Source organism: Arachis stenosperma, chromosome 3 (assembly GCF_014773155.1).
Source record: "Arachis stenosperma cultivar V10309 chromosome 3, arast.V10309.gnm1.PFL2, whole genome shotgun sequence".
Lineage (NCBI taxonomy): Eukaryota > Viridiplantae > Streptophyta > Magnoliopsida > Fabales > Fabaceae > Arachis > Arachis stenosperma.
This window is the reverse complement of record NC_080379.1, coordinates 43,325,890-43,336,818: the sequence shown is the minus strand read 5'-3', so window position 1 is coordinate 43,336,818 and position 10,929 is coordinate 43,325,890. Positions and strand designations below refer to the sequence as shown.

Here is a 10,929-nt window from a genome sequence, read left to right as displayed (position 1 = left end):
TTAGGAGAATACTGGGAGGAGTTTCAATGACTTTCTTACTCAGCTGGCCCACTTGTGCCTCCAGATTTCTGATGGAGGATCTTGTTTTACTCATGAAACTGAAAGTGGCTTTTGACAGATCAGAGACTAGATTGGCTAAATTAGAAGTGTTTTGTTCAGAATTCTCTGTCTGTTGCTGAGAAGATGATGGAAAAGGCTTGCTATTGCTCAGCCTATTGCGTCCACCATTGTTAAAGCCTTGTTGAGGCTTTTGTTGATCCTTCCATGAGAAATTTGGATGATTTCTCCATGATGAATTATAGGTGTTTCCATAAGGTTCACCCATGTAATTAACCTCTGCCATTGCAGGGTTCTCAGGATCATAAGCTTCTTCAGAAGCTGCCTCTTTAGTACTGTTGGATGTATTTTGCCATCCATTCAGACTTTGAGAGATCATGTTGACTTGCTGAGTCAACACTTTGTTCTGAGCCAATATGGTATTCAGAGCATCAATTTCAAGAACTCCCTTCCTCTGAGGTGTCCCATTATTCACGGAATTCCTCTCAGAAGTGTACATGAATTGGTTATTTGCAACCATGTCTATGAGTTCTTGAGCCTCTTCAGGTGTTTTCTTTAGGTGAATAGATCTACCTACAGAATGGTCCAATGACATTTTTGAAAACTCAGATAGACCATAATAGAATATATCTAATATGGTCCATTTTGAAAACATGTCAGATGGACACCTTTTGGTCAACTGCTTGTATCTTTCCCAAGCTTTATAGAGGGATTCACCATCTTTTTGTTTAAAGGTCTGAACATCCACTCTAAGCCTGCTCAGCTTTTGAGGAGGAAAGAATTTATCCAAGAAAGCCGTGACCAGCTTATCCCAGGAGTCCAGGCTATCCTTAGGTTGTGAATCCAACCATATTCTAGCTCTGTCTCTTACAGCAAAAGGGAAAAGCATGAGTCTGTAGACTTCAGGATCAACTCCATTCGTCTTAATAGTCTCACAAATCTGCAAGAACTCAGTTAAAAACTGGTAAGGATCTTCAGATGGAAGTCCATAAAACTTGCAGTTCTGTTGCATTAAAGCAACTAGTTGAGGTTTAAGCTCAAAATTATTGGCTCCAATGGCAGGAATGGAGATGCTTCTTCCATCAAATTTGGACGTTGGTTTTGTGAAGTCACCAAGCATTCTCCTTGCATTATTGTTGTTGGGTTCGGCTGCCATCTCATTCTCTTGTTCTAATATTTCTGAAAGGTTACCTTTAGATTGTTGTAATTTAGCTTCTCTTAGTTTCCTTTTCAGAGTCCTTTCAGGTTCGGGATCAATTTCAACAAGAGTGCCTTTTTCCTTGTTCCTGCTCATATGAAAGAGAAGAAAACAAGAAAAGAAGAGGAATCTTCTATGTCACAGTATATAGATTCCTTTATGTTAGTAGAAGAAGAAAGGGGGGAAGAGTGAAGAAGAATGGGTTCAGATTTTTAGATGAAGAGAAATGTTAGTAAATAATTAAATAAATAAAAAGAGATGAGAGAGGGAGAAACTCAAAATTAAGTTTGAAAAGGAATTAGTGATTTTCGAAAATTAAAGATAAGATAGAATTAAAATTAAAATTTTAAAACAAAAAGAATTTTTGAAAAAGAGATGAGATATTTTCGAAAATTAGAGAGGGAAAAGTAGTTAGGTGGTTTTGAAAAAGATAAGAAACAAACACAAAGTCAAAGAGTTAGCTGAAAAAGATATCAAATTTGAAAAGATAAGAAGATAAGAAGTTAGATAAGATATTTTAAAATCAAATTTTTGAAAAAGATAAAATTTTGAAAAAGATATGATAAAAAGATAAGATAAGAAAATAAGATAGAAAAGGTATGTTTGAAAAAGATTTAATTTTTAAATTTAAAAATTAATTACTTCACTAACAAGAAACTACAAGATAAGATTCTAGAATTTAAAGATTGAACCTTTCTTAACAAGAAAGTAACAAACTTCAAATTTTTGAATCAATCACATTAATTGTTAGTGTAATTTCAAAAATTAGATATAAAGATAAGAAAAAGATTTTGAAAATATTTTGAAAAATATTTTTGAAATTTTCGAAAAAGAGGAAAAAATTGGAAAAGATATGATTTTTGAAAAAGATTTTGAAAAGATAAGATTTTTAAAATTTGAAAATTTGACTTGACTTGTAAGAAACAACTAATTTTAAAATTTTTTTGACTAAGTCAACTCAAATTTTCGAAAATTTGGAGAGAAATAAGGAAAAGATATTTTTTTGATTTTTGAATTTTTAATTATGAGAGAGAAAAAAAATTAAAATTGAAATTAAAATAAAAAATTTTGGATCAAAACAAAGAATGCATGCAAGAACACTATGAATGTCAAGATGAACACCAAGAACACTTTGAAGATCATGATGAACTTCAAGAACATAATTTTGAAAAATTTTTGATGCAAAGAAAACATGCAAGACACCAAACTTAGAAATCTTTAATGCATGGACTCTAACAAACTAAAAATGCATATGAAAAACAACAAACAACATAAAATAAGAAAACATCAAGATCAAACAAGAGGACTTGTCAAGAACAACTTGAAGATCATGAAGAACACCATGAATATATGAATTTTCGAAAAATGCAAGAAAAAATTTTTAAAGCATGCAATTGACACCAAACTTAAAATTTGACTCAAGACTTAAACAAGAAACAAAATATTTTTGGTTTTTTTTATTATTTTCTAATTTTTTTGGATTTTTATTATTTTTTTTCGAAAATTATTTTTTTTGGACAAACGAAAAAGAAAAGAAAATTTTGAAAAGAAAATTACCTAATCTGAGCAACAAGATGAGCCGTCAGTTGTTCAAACTCAACAATCCCCGGCAACGGCGCCAAAAACTTGGTGGACGAAATTGTGATCCTCAAAGTTGGTCTCTTTGTATTTGTATGAAATTTAAATATTAGCTCTATCAAAAATACCCCAAAGAGATCATGGTATGATGAATTGGGATCTTAATAATCCCTGGTAATGGCACGTGTGATCACAACTCCGTTCAACTTAACCAGCAAGTGTACTGGGTCATCCAAGTAATACCTTACGTGAGTAAGGATCGATCCCACAGAGATTGTTGGTATGAAGCAAGCTATGGTCACCTTGTAAATCTCAGTTAGGCAGATTAAATGGTTTATGATAAGTTCAAAAATAACTAATAAACAGAAAATAAAATAGTAAATAGTTACTCATATAATTCCATGGTGGGAATTTCAGATAGGCGTATGGAGATGCTGTGCTTCTCTCGAATCTCTACTTTCTTATTACATTCATCCAATCCTTCTTACTCCTTTCCATGGCAAGCTGTATGTAGGGCATCACCGTTGTCAATGGCTACATCCCATCCTCTCAGTGAAAACGGTCCTATGCTCTGTCACAGCACGGCTAATCATCTGTCGGTTCTCAATCAGGTTGAAATAGAATCCCTTGATTCTTTTGCGTCTGTCACTAATGCCCAGCCTTCAGGAGTTTGAAGCTCGTCACAGTCATTCAATCCCAGAATCCTACTCGGAATACCACAGACAAGGTTAGACTTTCCGGATTCCTGGAATCCTACTCGGAATACCACAGACAAGGTTAGACTTTTCGGATTTCCATGAATGCCGCCATCTATCTAGCTTATACCACGAAGATTCTGTTGGGGAATCTAAGAGATATGCGCCCGGCCTAAAGTAGAACGGAAGTGGTTGTTAGTCACGCGCGTTCATAGATGAGAATGATGATGAGTGTCACGGATCATCACATTCATCAAGTTGAAGTGCAACGTATATCTTGGAATAAGAATAAAAGAGAATTGAATAGAAAATAATAGTAATTGTATTGAAACTTGAGGTACAGCAGAGCTCCACACCCTTAATCTATGGTGTATAGAAACTCCACCGTTGAAAATACATAAATGAAAGGTTCAGGCATGGCCGAATGGCCAGCCCCCCAAAACGTGATCAATGGCCTCCCAAGATGAAGAATAATACAAAATTGAGACCAAAGATGAAACGTGGTCAAAAGACTACTAATACACTAGTAAAAAGTCTTATTTATACTAAACTAGCTACTAGGGTTTACATGAGTAAGTAATTGATGCATAAATCCACTTCCGGGGCCCACTTGGTGTGTGTTTGGGCTGAGCTTGATCTATCCACGAGCTGAGGCATTTATTGGAGTTGAACGCCGAGTTATAGCGTGTTTCTGGCGTTCAACTCCGGGTCGTGACGTGTTTCTGGCGTTTGACTCCAGACAGCAGCATGTACTTGGCGTTGAGCGCCACTTTACGTCGTTAATTCCCAAATAAAGTATGAACTATTATATATTGCTGGAAAGATCTAGATGTCTACTTTCCAACGCCGTTGAGAGCGCACCATTTGGAGTTCTGTAGCTCCAGAAAATCTATTTCGAGTGCAGGGAGGTCAGATTCCAACAGCATCAGCAGTCCTTTTGTCAGCCTTTTTCAGAGTTTTGCTCAAGTCCCTCAATTTCAGCCAGAAATTACCTGAAATTACAGAAAAACACACAAACTCATAGTAAAGTCTAGAAATGTGAATTTAATATAAAAACTAATGAAAACATCCCTAAAAGTAGCTTGAACTTACTAAAAACTACCTAAAAACAATGCCAAAAAGCGTATAAATTATCCGCTCATCACGCAGCAACATCAACTATTAGAAATCCACCAATCCACATGTGATGTGTGAACAATGATAGTTGTTTCCCATAGTTGGTAGCTAGGTATGGATAAGAAGGCATAGAATATATATGGTGAGCTACAACAATAGTCAAAGAGCCTAACATAGCTAAGTTAATAGATAACTGAGCATGCCATGAAGTTGTTAGGATCTCATATAGACCTTTATGACCCTAGTCTATAAATGGACAATGAAGTGAACAGTCCAACCTCTTTGTTTGAAGCTTTTCTTCCCCTAATTCCAAAAAACAAGAAATAGACAATCTAGTTATATTATAGGAAAAAACTTCTCTTTGATAGCGCCCGGGGGGGGGGGGGGGAGGGGGTTGCGTCAGAATGAATATGATCCTAGATAGAGACTAAACCTGTGTGGGGGTAGGGGCGGATGTAGCCAAGTGGATCAAAGTAGTGGATTGTGAATCCACCACGCACGGGTTCAATCCCCGTCTAAAGTAAGAAATTCCACTAAGAGTCCAGAGTAGAGTCAAGCTAAAGTTTGATGGCTCTGCCTCTCATAATTCAAAATATGGGACCTGCTGGGGCCAGAGGTCTTATTCTTATATACTATGATGGCCGGTTCCCGGAACTTGCTATTCGACCCCAATCCACCCAATCTACCTACAACTCTCTGGGACTGGCCACTAGGTCATCAACAGAAAGACTTCCTAGTTTATCTTCTACTTCGACCAGCCTCACTGGCCATCGGTCCAACCGAAAATAATAGTGAACCTTTTCTAGTGATGTTTACACTTCTTGTGAAACTATTCATTCCTGCTTGATATGTTCTTCGCTCGGTATGGCACAATAGAATTGTAGTTGGATGAGCCCCAAAGGGCAAGGACTAGTACCAAAAGGTAGCATTCCTCCTTCTCTCGGTTTGTTTTCGCGGATATCCCTATTACCGGGAAACCTACAGAAGTCAGAATGGGAAGAGGAAAGGGAAATCCTACGGGTTGGATTGCTCGTGTGTCCACGGGACAAGTCCTATTTGAAATGGATGGTGTGAATTTTGCAAATGCTCGGCAAGTCGCTATATTAGCGGCGCATAAACCATGTTCGTCAACCAAGTTTGTTAAGTGGTCGTAACGTAATTGGTTAGTGGTAACCCTATTTGCATAGGCTCGTGCACAGATTTACATTCAATAATCCCAGGTGCTTTCACTTAAACACGTCTTTGCTTGTGATCGCTTAGAGCCCCTCTTCCATCAATAGGGACTCCCTCTAACCTAATGGACAGGGGAATAGTCACTTCTTTCTTGCTTGGTAGAGGGGCTTCCATTCACCAACGCAGACAACAAGTGCTCTCCGAATCGTGTTGGATAGTCACCCATCACACGACTTTCAAACCCAACCTGTGGTGAATCCCACTTGATTCATTCCCCCTTCAATACCTGGTTCAATAGCATCAGAAATAGATAGGATTGGACCCAAAATGCTCCAGAAATCACTGATCACGTGTTGCCTTAAGTGAGTCACATTTTTTGTGTTCCACGTACGCGACACTTTGGTTGCGTACGCAGAGATCTTAACACATGTCCACCGTAAGAAATTATATATCATTTTGAAGTCTCGAATGTTAGTTTTCGAATGCCACTAAAACCGCCTCATTTGGAGCTCTACAACCCAAGTTATGATTACTTTAGTACAAAGAGGTCAAGATTGATAGCTCTACAAGTCCTTCACTTCTTCATGAATTCTCTACTTTTTGCATGCTTTTCCTTCATCATTCCAAGCCATCCTTGCCTTCTAAAACTTCAATCACTTAAACAAATACATTAAGGTATTGAATAGAATAGAAGTGAAATTAAAATTAGCAATTTTAAGCACAAAAAGCATGGTTTTTATAACTAGGCACAATTAGGAGAAATTCACAAAATTATGCTATTTCAATGAATAAATGCAAGAGAAGTCAATAAAATCTACTCAATTAAAGCAAATAAATACCATAAAATGTGAATTTATCAATGGGGTTCATCATATTTCTGGTAATGGATAAATTAACAAAGCAGATTAGTTTCTGGGTAATCTTTCTCACATTTTGTTGGTTCTTTTTTTTATGGATTGTACAAAATTAATTATTTTATTTTGAAATATTAGAGATGCATCAAATAAGATGGTCCATGTCTATTGTAAGGAATTATTTAGGAAATCTCATCATTCTATTTTCATTATAGTTGAAACTCGTATAAGTTTTGGTAACATAAAATCCTTTTTGGAGAGTTTGGATTTTACTATTGTTGGTATTGTTGAAGTTATAGGTCATATGGGGGTATCTGAATTCTTGTTGCTGATTCAGATATGAAATGCAAAGTAATTGACTCTTGTGAACAGAGTTTATCTATTGAAATAAGCTGAAAATAGTATGTTTGGGTGTGTAGTGCGGGGTATGATAGTCCTCGGGCTAGCAAAAGACTTAGTGCCCATTTGGAAAGTTTTAAAAACTATTTTTTTTAATTTTTGACTTATGAAAAGTTATATTAATGTTGTTTAGTACATTTTTTAAAATATGCTTTTAACTTTTCGAAAAGTTGTTTAAGAGCTTTTGAAGAAGTAAAAAAATTTGACTTATCTCCTTTTTCAAAAGCTATTTTTTCACTCTTATTTATTAAAAATAACTTTAAAATAGGTACTTCTATGATAAAAATCTAAATACAAAATAACTTATTTATAAGTTACTTTTAGTATAAGTTCTTATGTTTATTTTAAGCTCTTTTTTTCAAAAGAGCTTAATTAAGTTGTTTACCCAAACTGGCTCTTAATCATTTGGAACATCTTAACAAATTGTCCAAATCTCTTCTTTTGCCTTGGTTGGTTATAAGAGATTTTAATGAAACCTTGTCTTATGAAAAAATGGAAAGCAGTAATTTTTCAACAGCTTAGGCAACCAATTTCGCTATGTCTTGAAGAGGTTGATTTTTTTATACGAGGCCTTTTGGAAGAAGATATACTTGGTTCAAAAAATTTCAAAAAAATAAGAAAATTGCTAAGAAGCTGGATAGAAGTCTTATTGATAAGATTAGCATCTAAAATTTTCCTAGGCATATATTGAAGTGCTTAATAGGCTCCATTAAAATCATCGTCTCTTGTTGGTTAGATGTCATGAAAATCCTCATCATAAAGGATTTCCACTACATGAGACTTCTAGCATAGCAATTGATTTTAGCAGCCAAACAATAGCAACTGATTTTACAATCGTTTAGCTTTTACTATGACCAAAAAGTTGGCCGTTAAATAGGTCGCTAAATCGGTCGCTATTTTTTAACTAGCAAACGATTTAGCCACCAAAACAAAAACTTAGGCTTTAGTGACCAAGGTTTTAGTAACTATCCAAATCGGTCGTCAAATCAGTTGTTAGGTGTTTAGCAATCGATAAAAATTGGTCGCTAAATTGGTTGTTATTTTGATAATTTCTTGTAGTGTTCGCCATTTCAGATTTTAAGTAGCTTGGTCAATGCATTTCCATTATATTGATGTTGTTCGAGAGTCTTGGTCAAACTAACCACCTAATGTAATGATAAGTCTTGTAGAAGTTTCGCAAGGTTTGAAAAAGTTCAATTCTGAGGTTTTTGGAAGTATCTTTGTAAAGTTCAGAAATAGGCTAAAATTTGTTTAGATAAGAAGAATTATTATGGTACTAAAAATTCTTAGAGAATTTGTTTAGATATGGTGATAGAAACACAAATTTTTTCATTTCCAAACTATTGTGCAGAGAAAATTTAACAAGATTCATGATCTGTTTATCAAAGATATGGGTCTTCGTCTAGAGACTCTAAAGTGCTCCATCATGAAGCTCGAAGTTTTTTCCAAGATCTTTTTTGCTTAGTGAAAAATTTATAATTGGACAACTTATCAAGTATCCATTTCCCTCTTTGAGACAAGAAACTTGTGATAATTTAACTAAACTTTCCCTCTTTAAAAATTAATTATTTAAAAAAAAACTAAAACTAGAACACCCTCATCCCTCCCGAAATTCTCTCGATGGTTTCTTCCCCCACCCCTCATTCCTTCCCCCAAAATAAATTCTTTCTCTTTATTTGGCCTACTTTTTAGTCACTATCACTTGGATTCTCTTCTAGAAGGTAGATATCTTCTTTTTAGTTGACCACCACATCTCTGTATCCAGTGCGTATTTTTTTCTGACTTAGTCCCTATTCTTGAATGGGATTGGATTTTTCTTCTCCACTGTGAATGTGTTTAGTTTTCATGGAGGCTAGATATAATGTCTTTCTTCCCATCAATTTTTTGCTCAGTCAATTGACAATGAGTTGAAAAAAGTTGTTTAATTTTTTTTTGTTATGCTAAGAAAATCAAATCTTGGTGGCGTTAAATGAGTGTTGATTGGGTTAGATTGCTATATATATGTATGTCTTGTAAATGAAAAAATTATTTCTCTTAAAAAAAGAAATGAAGTTCTTATTTCATCTCTTTTAAGGAAAATTATAAAGTATCTTTAAATATTCATACATATATACTTTATCATATACCACTCTTCTTAAATTAGGATATTTATTATAGAATGATCAATTAATCTACAAATGATAAAAAGACCATGGTGATACTATAAATATACAAAGAGGTATACATAATTTTGACATAAGTCAAGTAGATAGAATGGCTGTTCATTAAAAAAATATTTTTGAGTTGTGAAATTACACCTAACGAGTGAAGTTTCTTTGGAGAATTAGTCATTGTCATGATTTTGGAGCGTTTAAAGTCAAAATTCTATATTGAAATGAGCTATTTCATTACCTAATAGGTAAAGTTTTATGTTAATCATATTGTTATATGATTCTGGCATAAATATTCAAACACAGTTTTAGTTGTGTAGCACTTTTCATTTGTTTTCTTTTCAAACAAGTTCTTATACTTAGTCAAAGCCCTTATAATGGACCAACTAAGCTAATGAGTCATTTCTTTCTTCAATACAAATTTTATGAACATCATATTTTTGTTTAGTTTGAGTAAAATATAAGCTAAATTGTATTATTCTTATATCACGTTTATGCTATTTCAAATAAGCATGACTCCAAGAATGCATAAGGAACAAGTTTGAAAAAGATAGAATAAAGCTATAAGAGGAGAGGATGAAGTGCTAGTATCTTATGATGACTCTTAGGATATCATAAACTTTGATTGTTGCATTTTTATTGTCATCTTATTTTGCAATGTATTTGTCAATAAAGCATGACAAATAATAGCATAAGAATTATTTTGGTATAGTTTTACTTAATACACAATTGTTTGTTGAGTCCTTCACTTGTAATAAAATTATATGAATTGGAAGTTCAGTGAAAAATGATTTTTTGATATTAATTTAGTTTATTGTTTTTTTTAGCTAATAATATTTGGAATACAATACATTTAATTTTGTTTGCTTTGCAAAAATATATAAATGCAAAATTTAAAATTTCAAACTATAAAAGTTAGCATACATGAAATCTGAGTCTAACACATTTTTTTGTTTTGCATAATTGTAGAAGTGTACCATTGTAAATTTTCATAAAATAATTACAGAAATTAACAAAAAATATAGAATTTGATTGTAATTATGCAAAACTACACAATTTAAGCATAAAGTTACACAATGCAACTAAAATTAAACTAATGCTTAACTTAGGTGCATAATAGCGAAAATAAATATAGAGAATGCAAAATTTAATTGTAATTCTACAAAACTCCACAATTTCAAATATAAAATTATACGATACAATTAAAATTAAATTGATGTTAACTTAGGTGCATAATAGAAGAAAATAACATAGAGTAGTGCTTGCAAAATTTGATTGCAATTCTTAAAAAGTGCACAATTTTAAGGGCAAAATTGTACAATACAATTAAAATTCATCTAATGCATAACTCGAGTGATCAACAAAGAGATTTTAATTGCAATTCTATAAAATTGCACAATTTTAAGAATAAAATTACACAATACAATTAAAATTCATTTGATACAAAATTTAGGTGTAACATAGTTAGTATACTTCATTTGTATAGCATAAGAAAAACCAATATAACATTAAGAAGTCTAGAATTAGTTGATTACAAAGTGAGTGGTTCATAAAAATTACTTAAACCTTTCTAAATTTTAGCAAAATTCTCTAGTAAGTTTACCGATAGACCGTAATAAGTTAACAACTAAGACTATCAACTACACCAATAATAGCTAAAAGTTATCCATTATATCTCGTAGGAATGTCGTGTTTTTCCAGTCTAAACT

General features: G+C 33.4%; 1 non-coding gene across 1 annotated transcript; it reads left to right on the top strand.

Moving 5' to 3' along the window:
* The first annotated feature begins 710 nt into the window (after window positions 1-710).
* LOC130972237 (small nucleolar RNA R71) lies at window positions 711-814 on the top strand. The gene has a single exon (XR_009083429.1). It is a non-coding gene; the product is annotated as a small nucleolar RNA R71 (small nucleolar RNA).
* The last annotated feature ends 10,115 nt before the right edge of the window (window positions 815-10,929 follow it).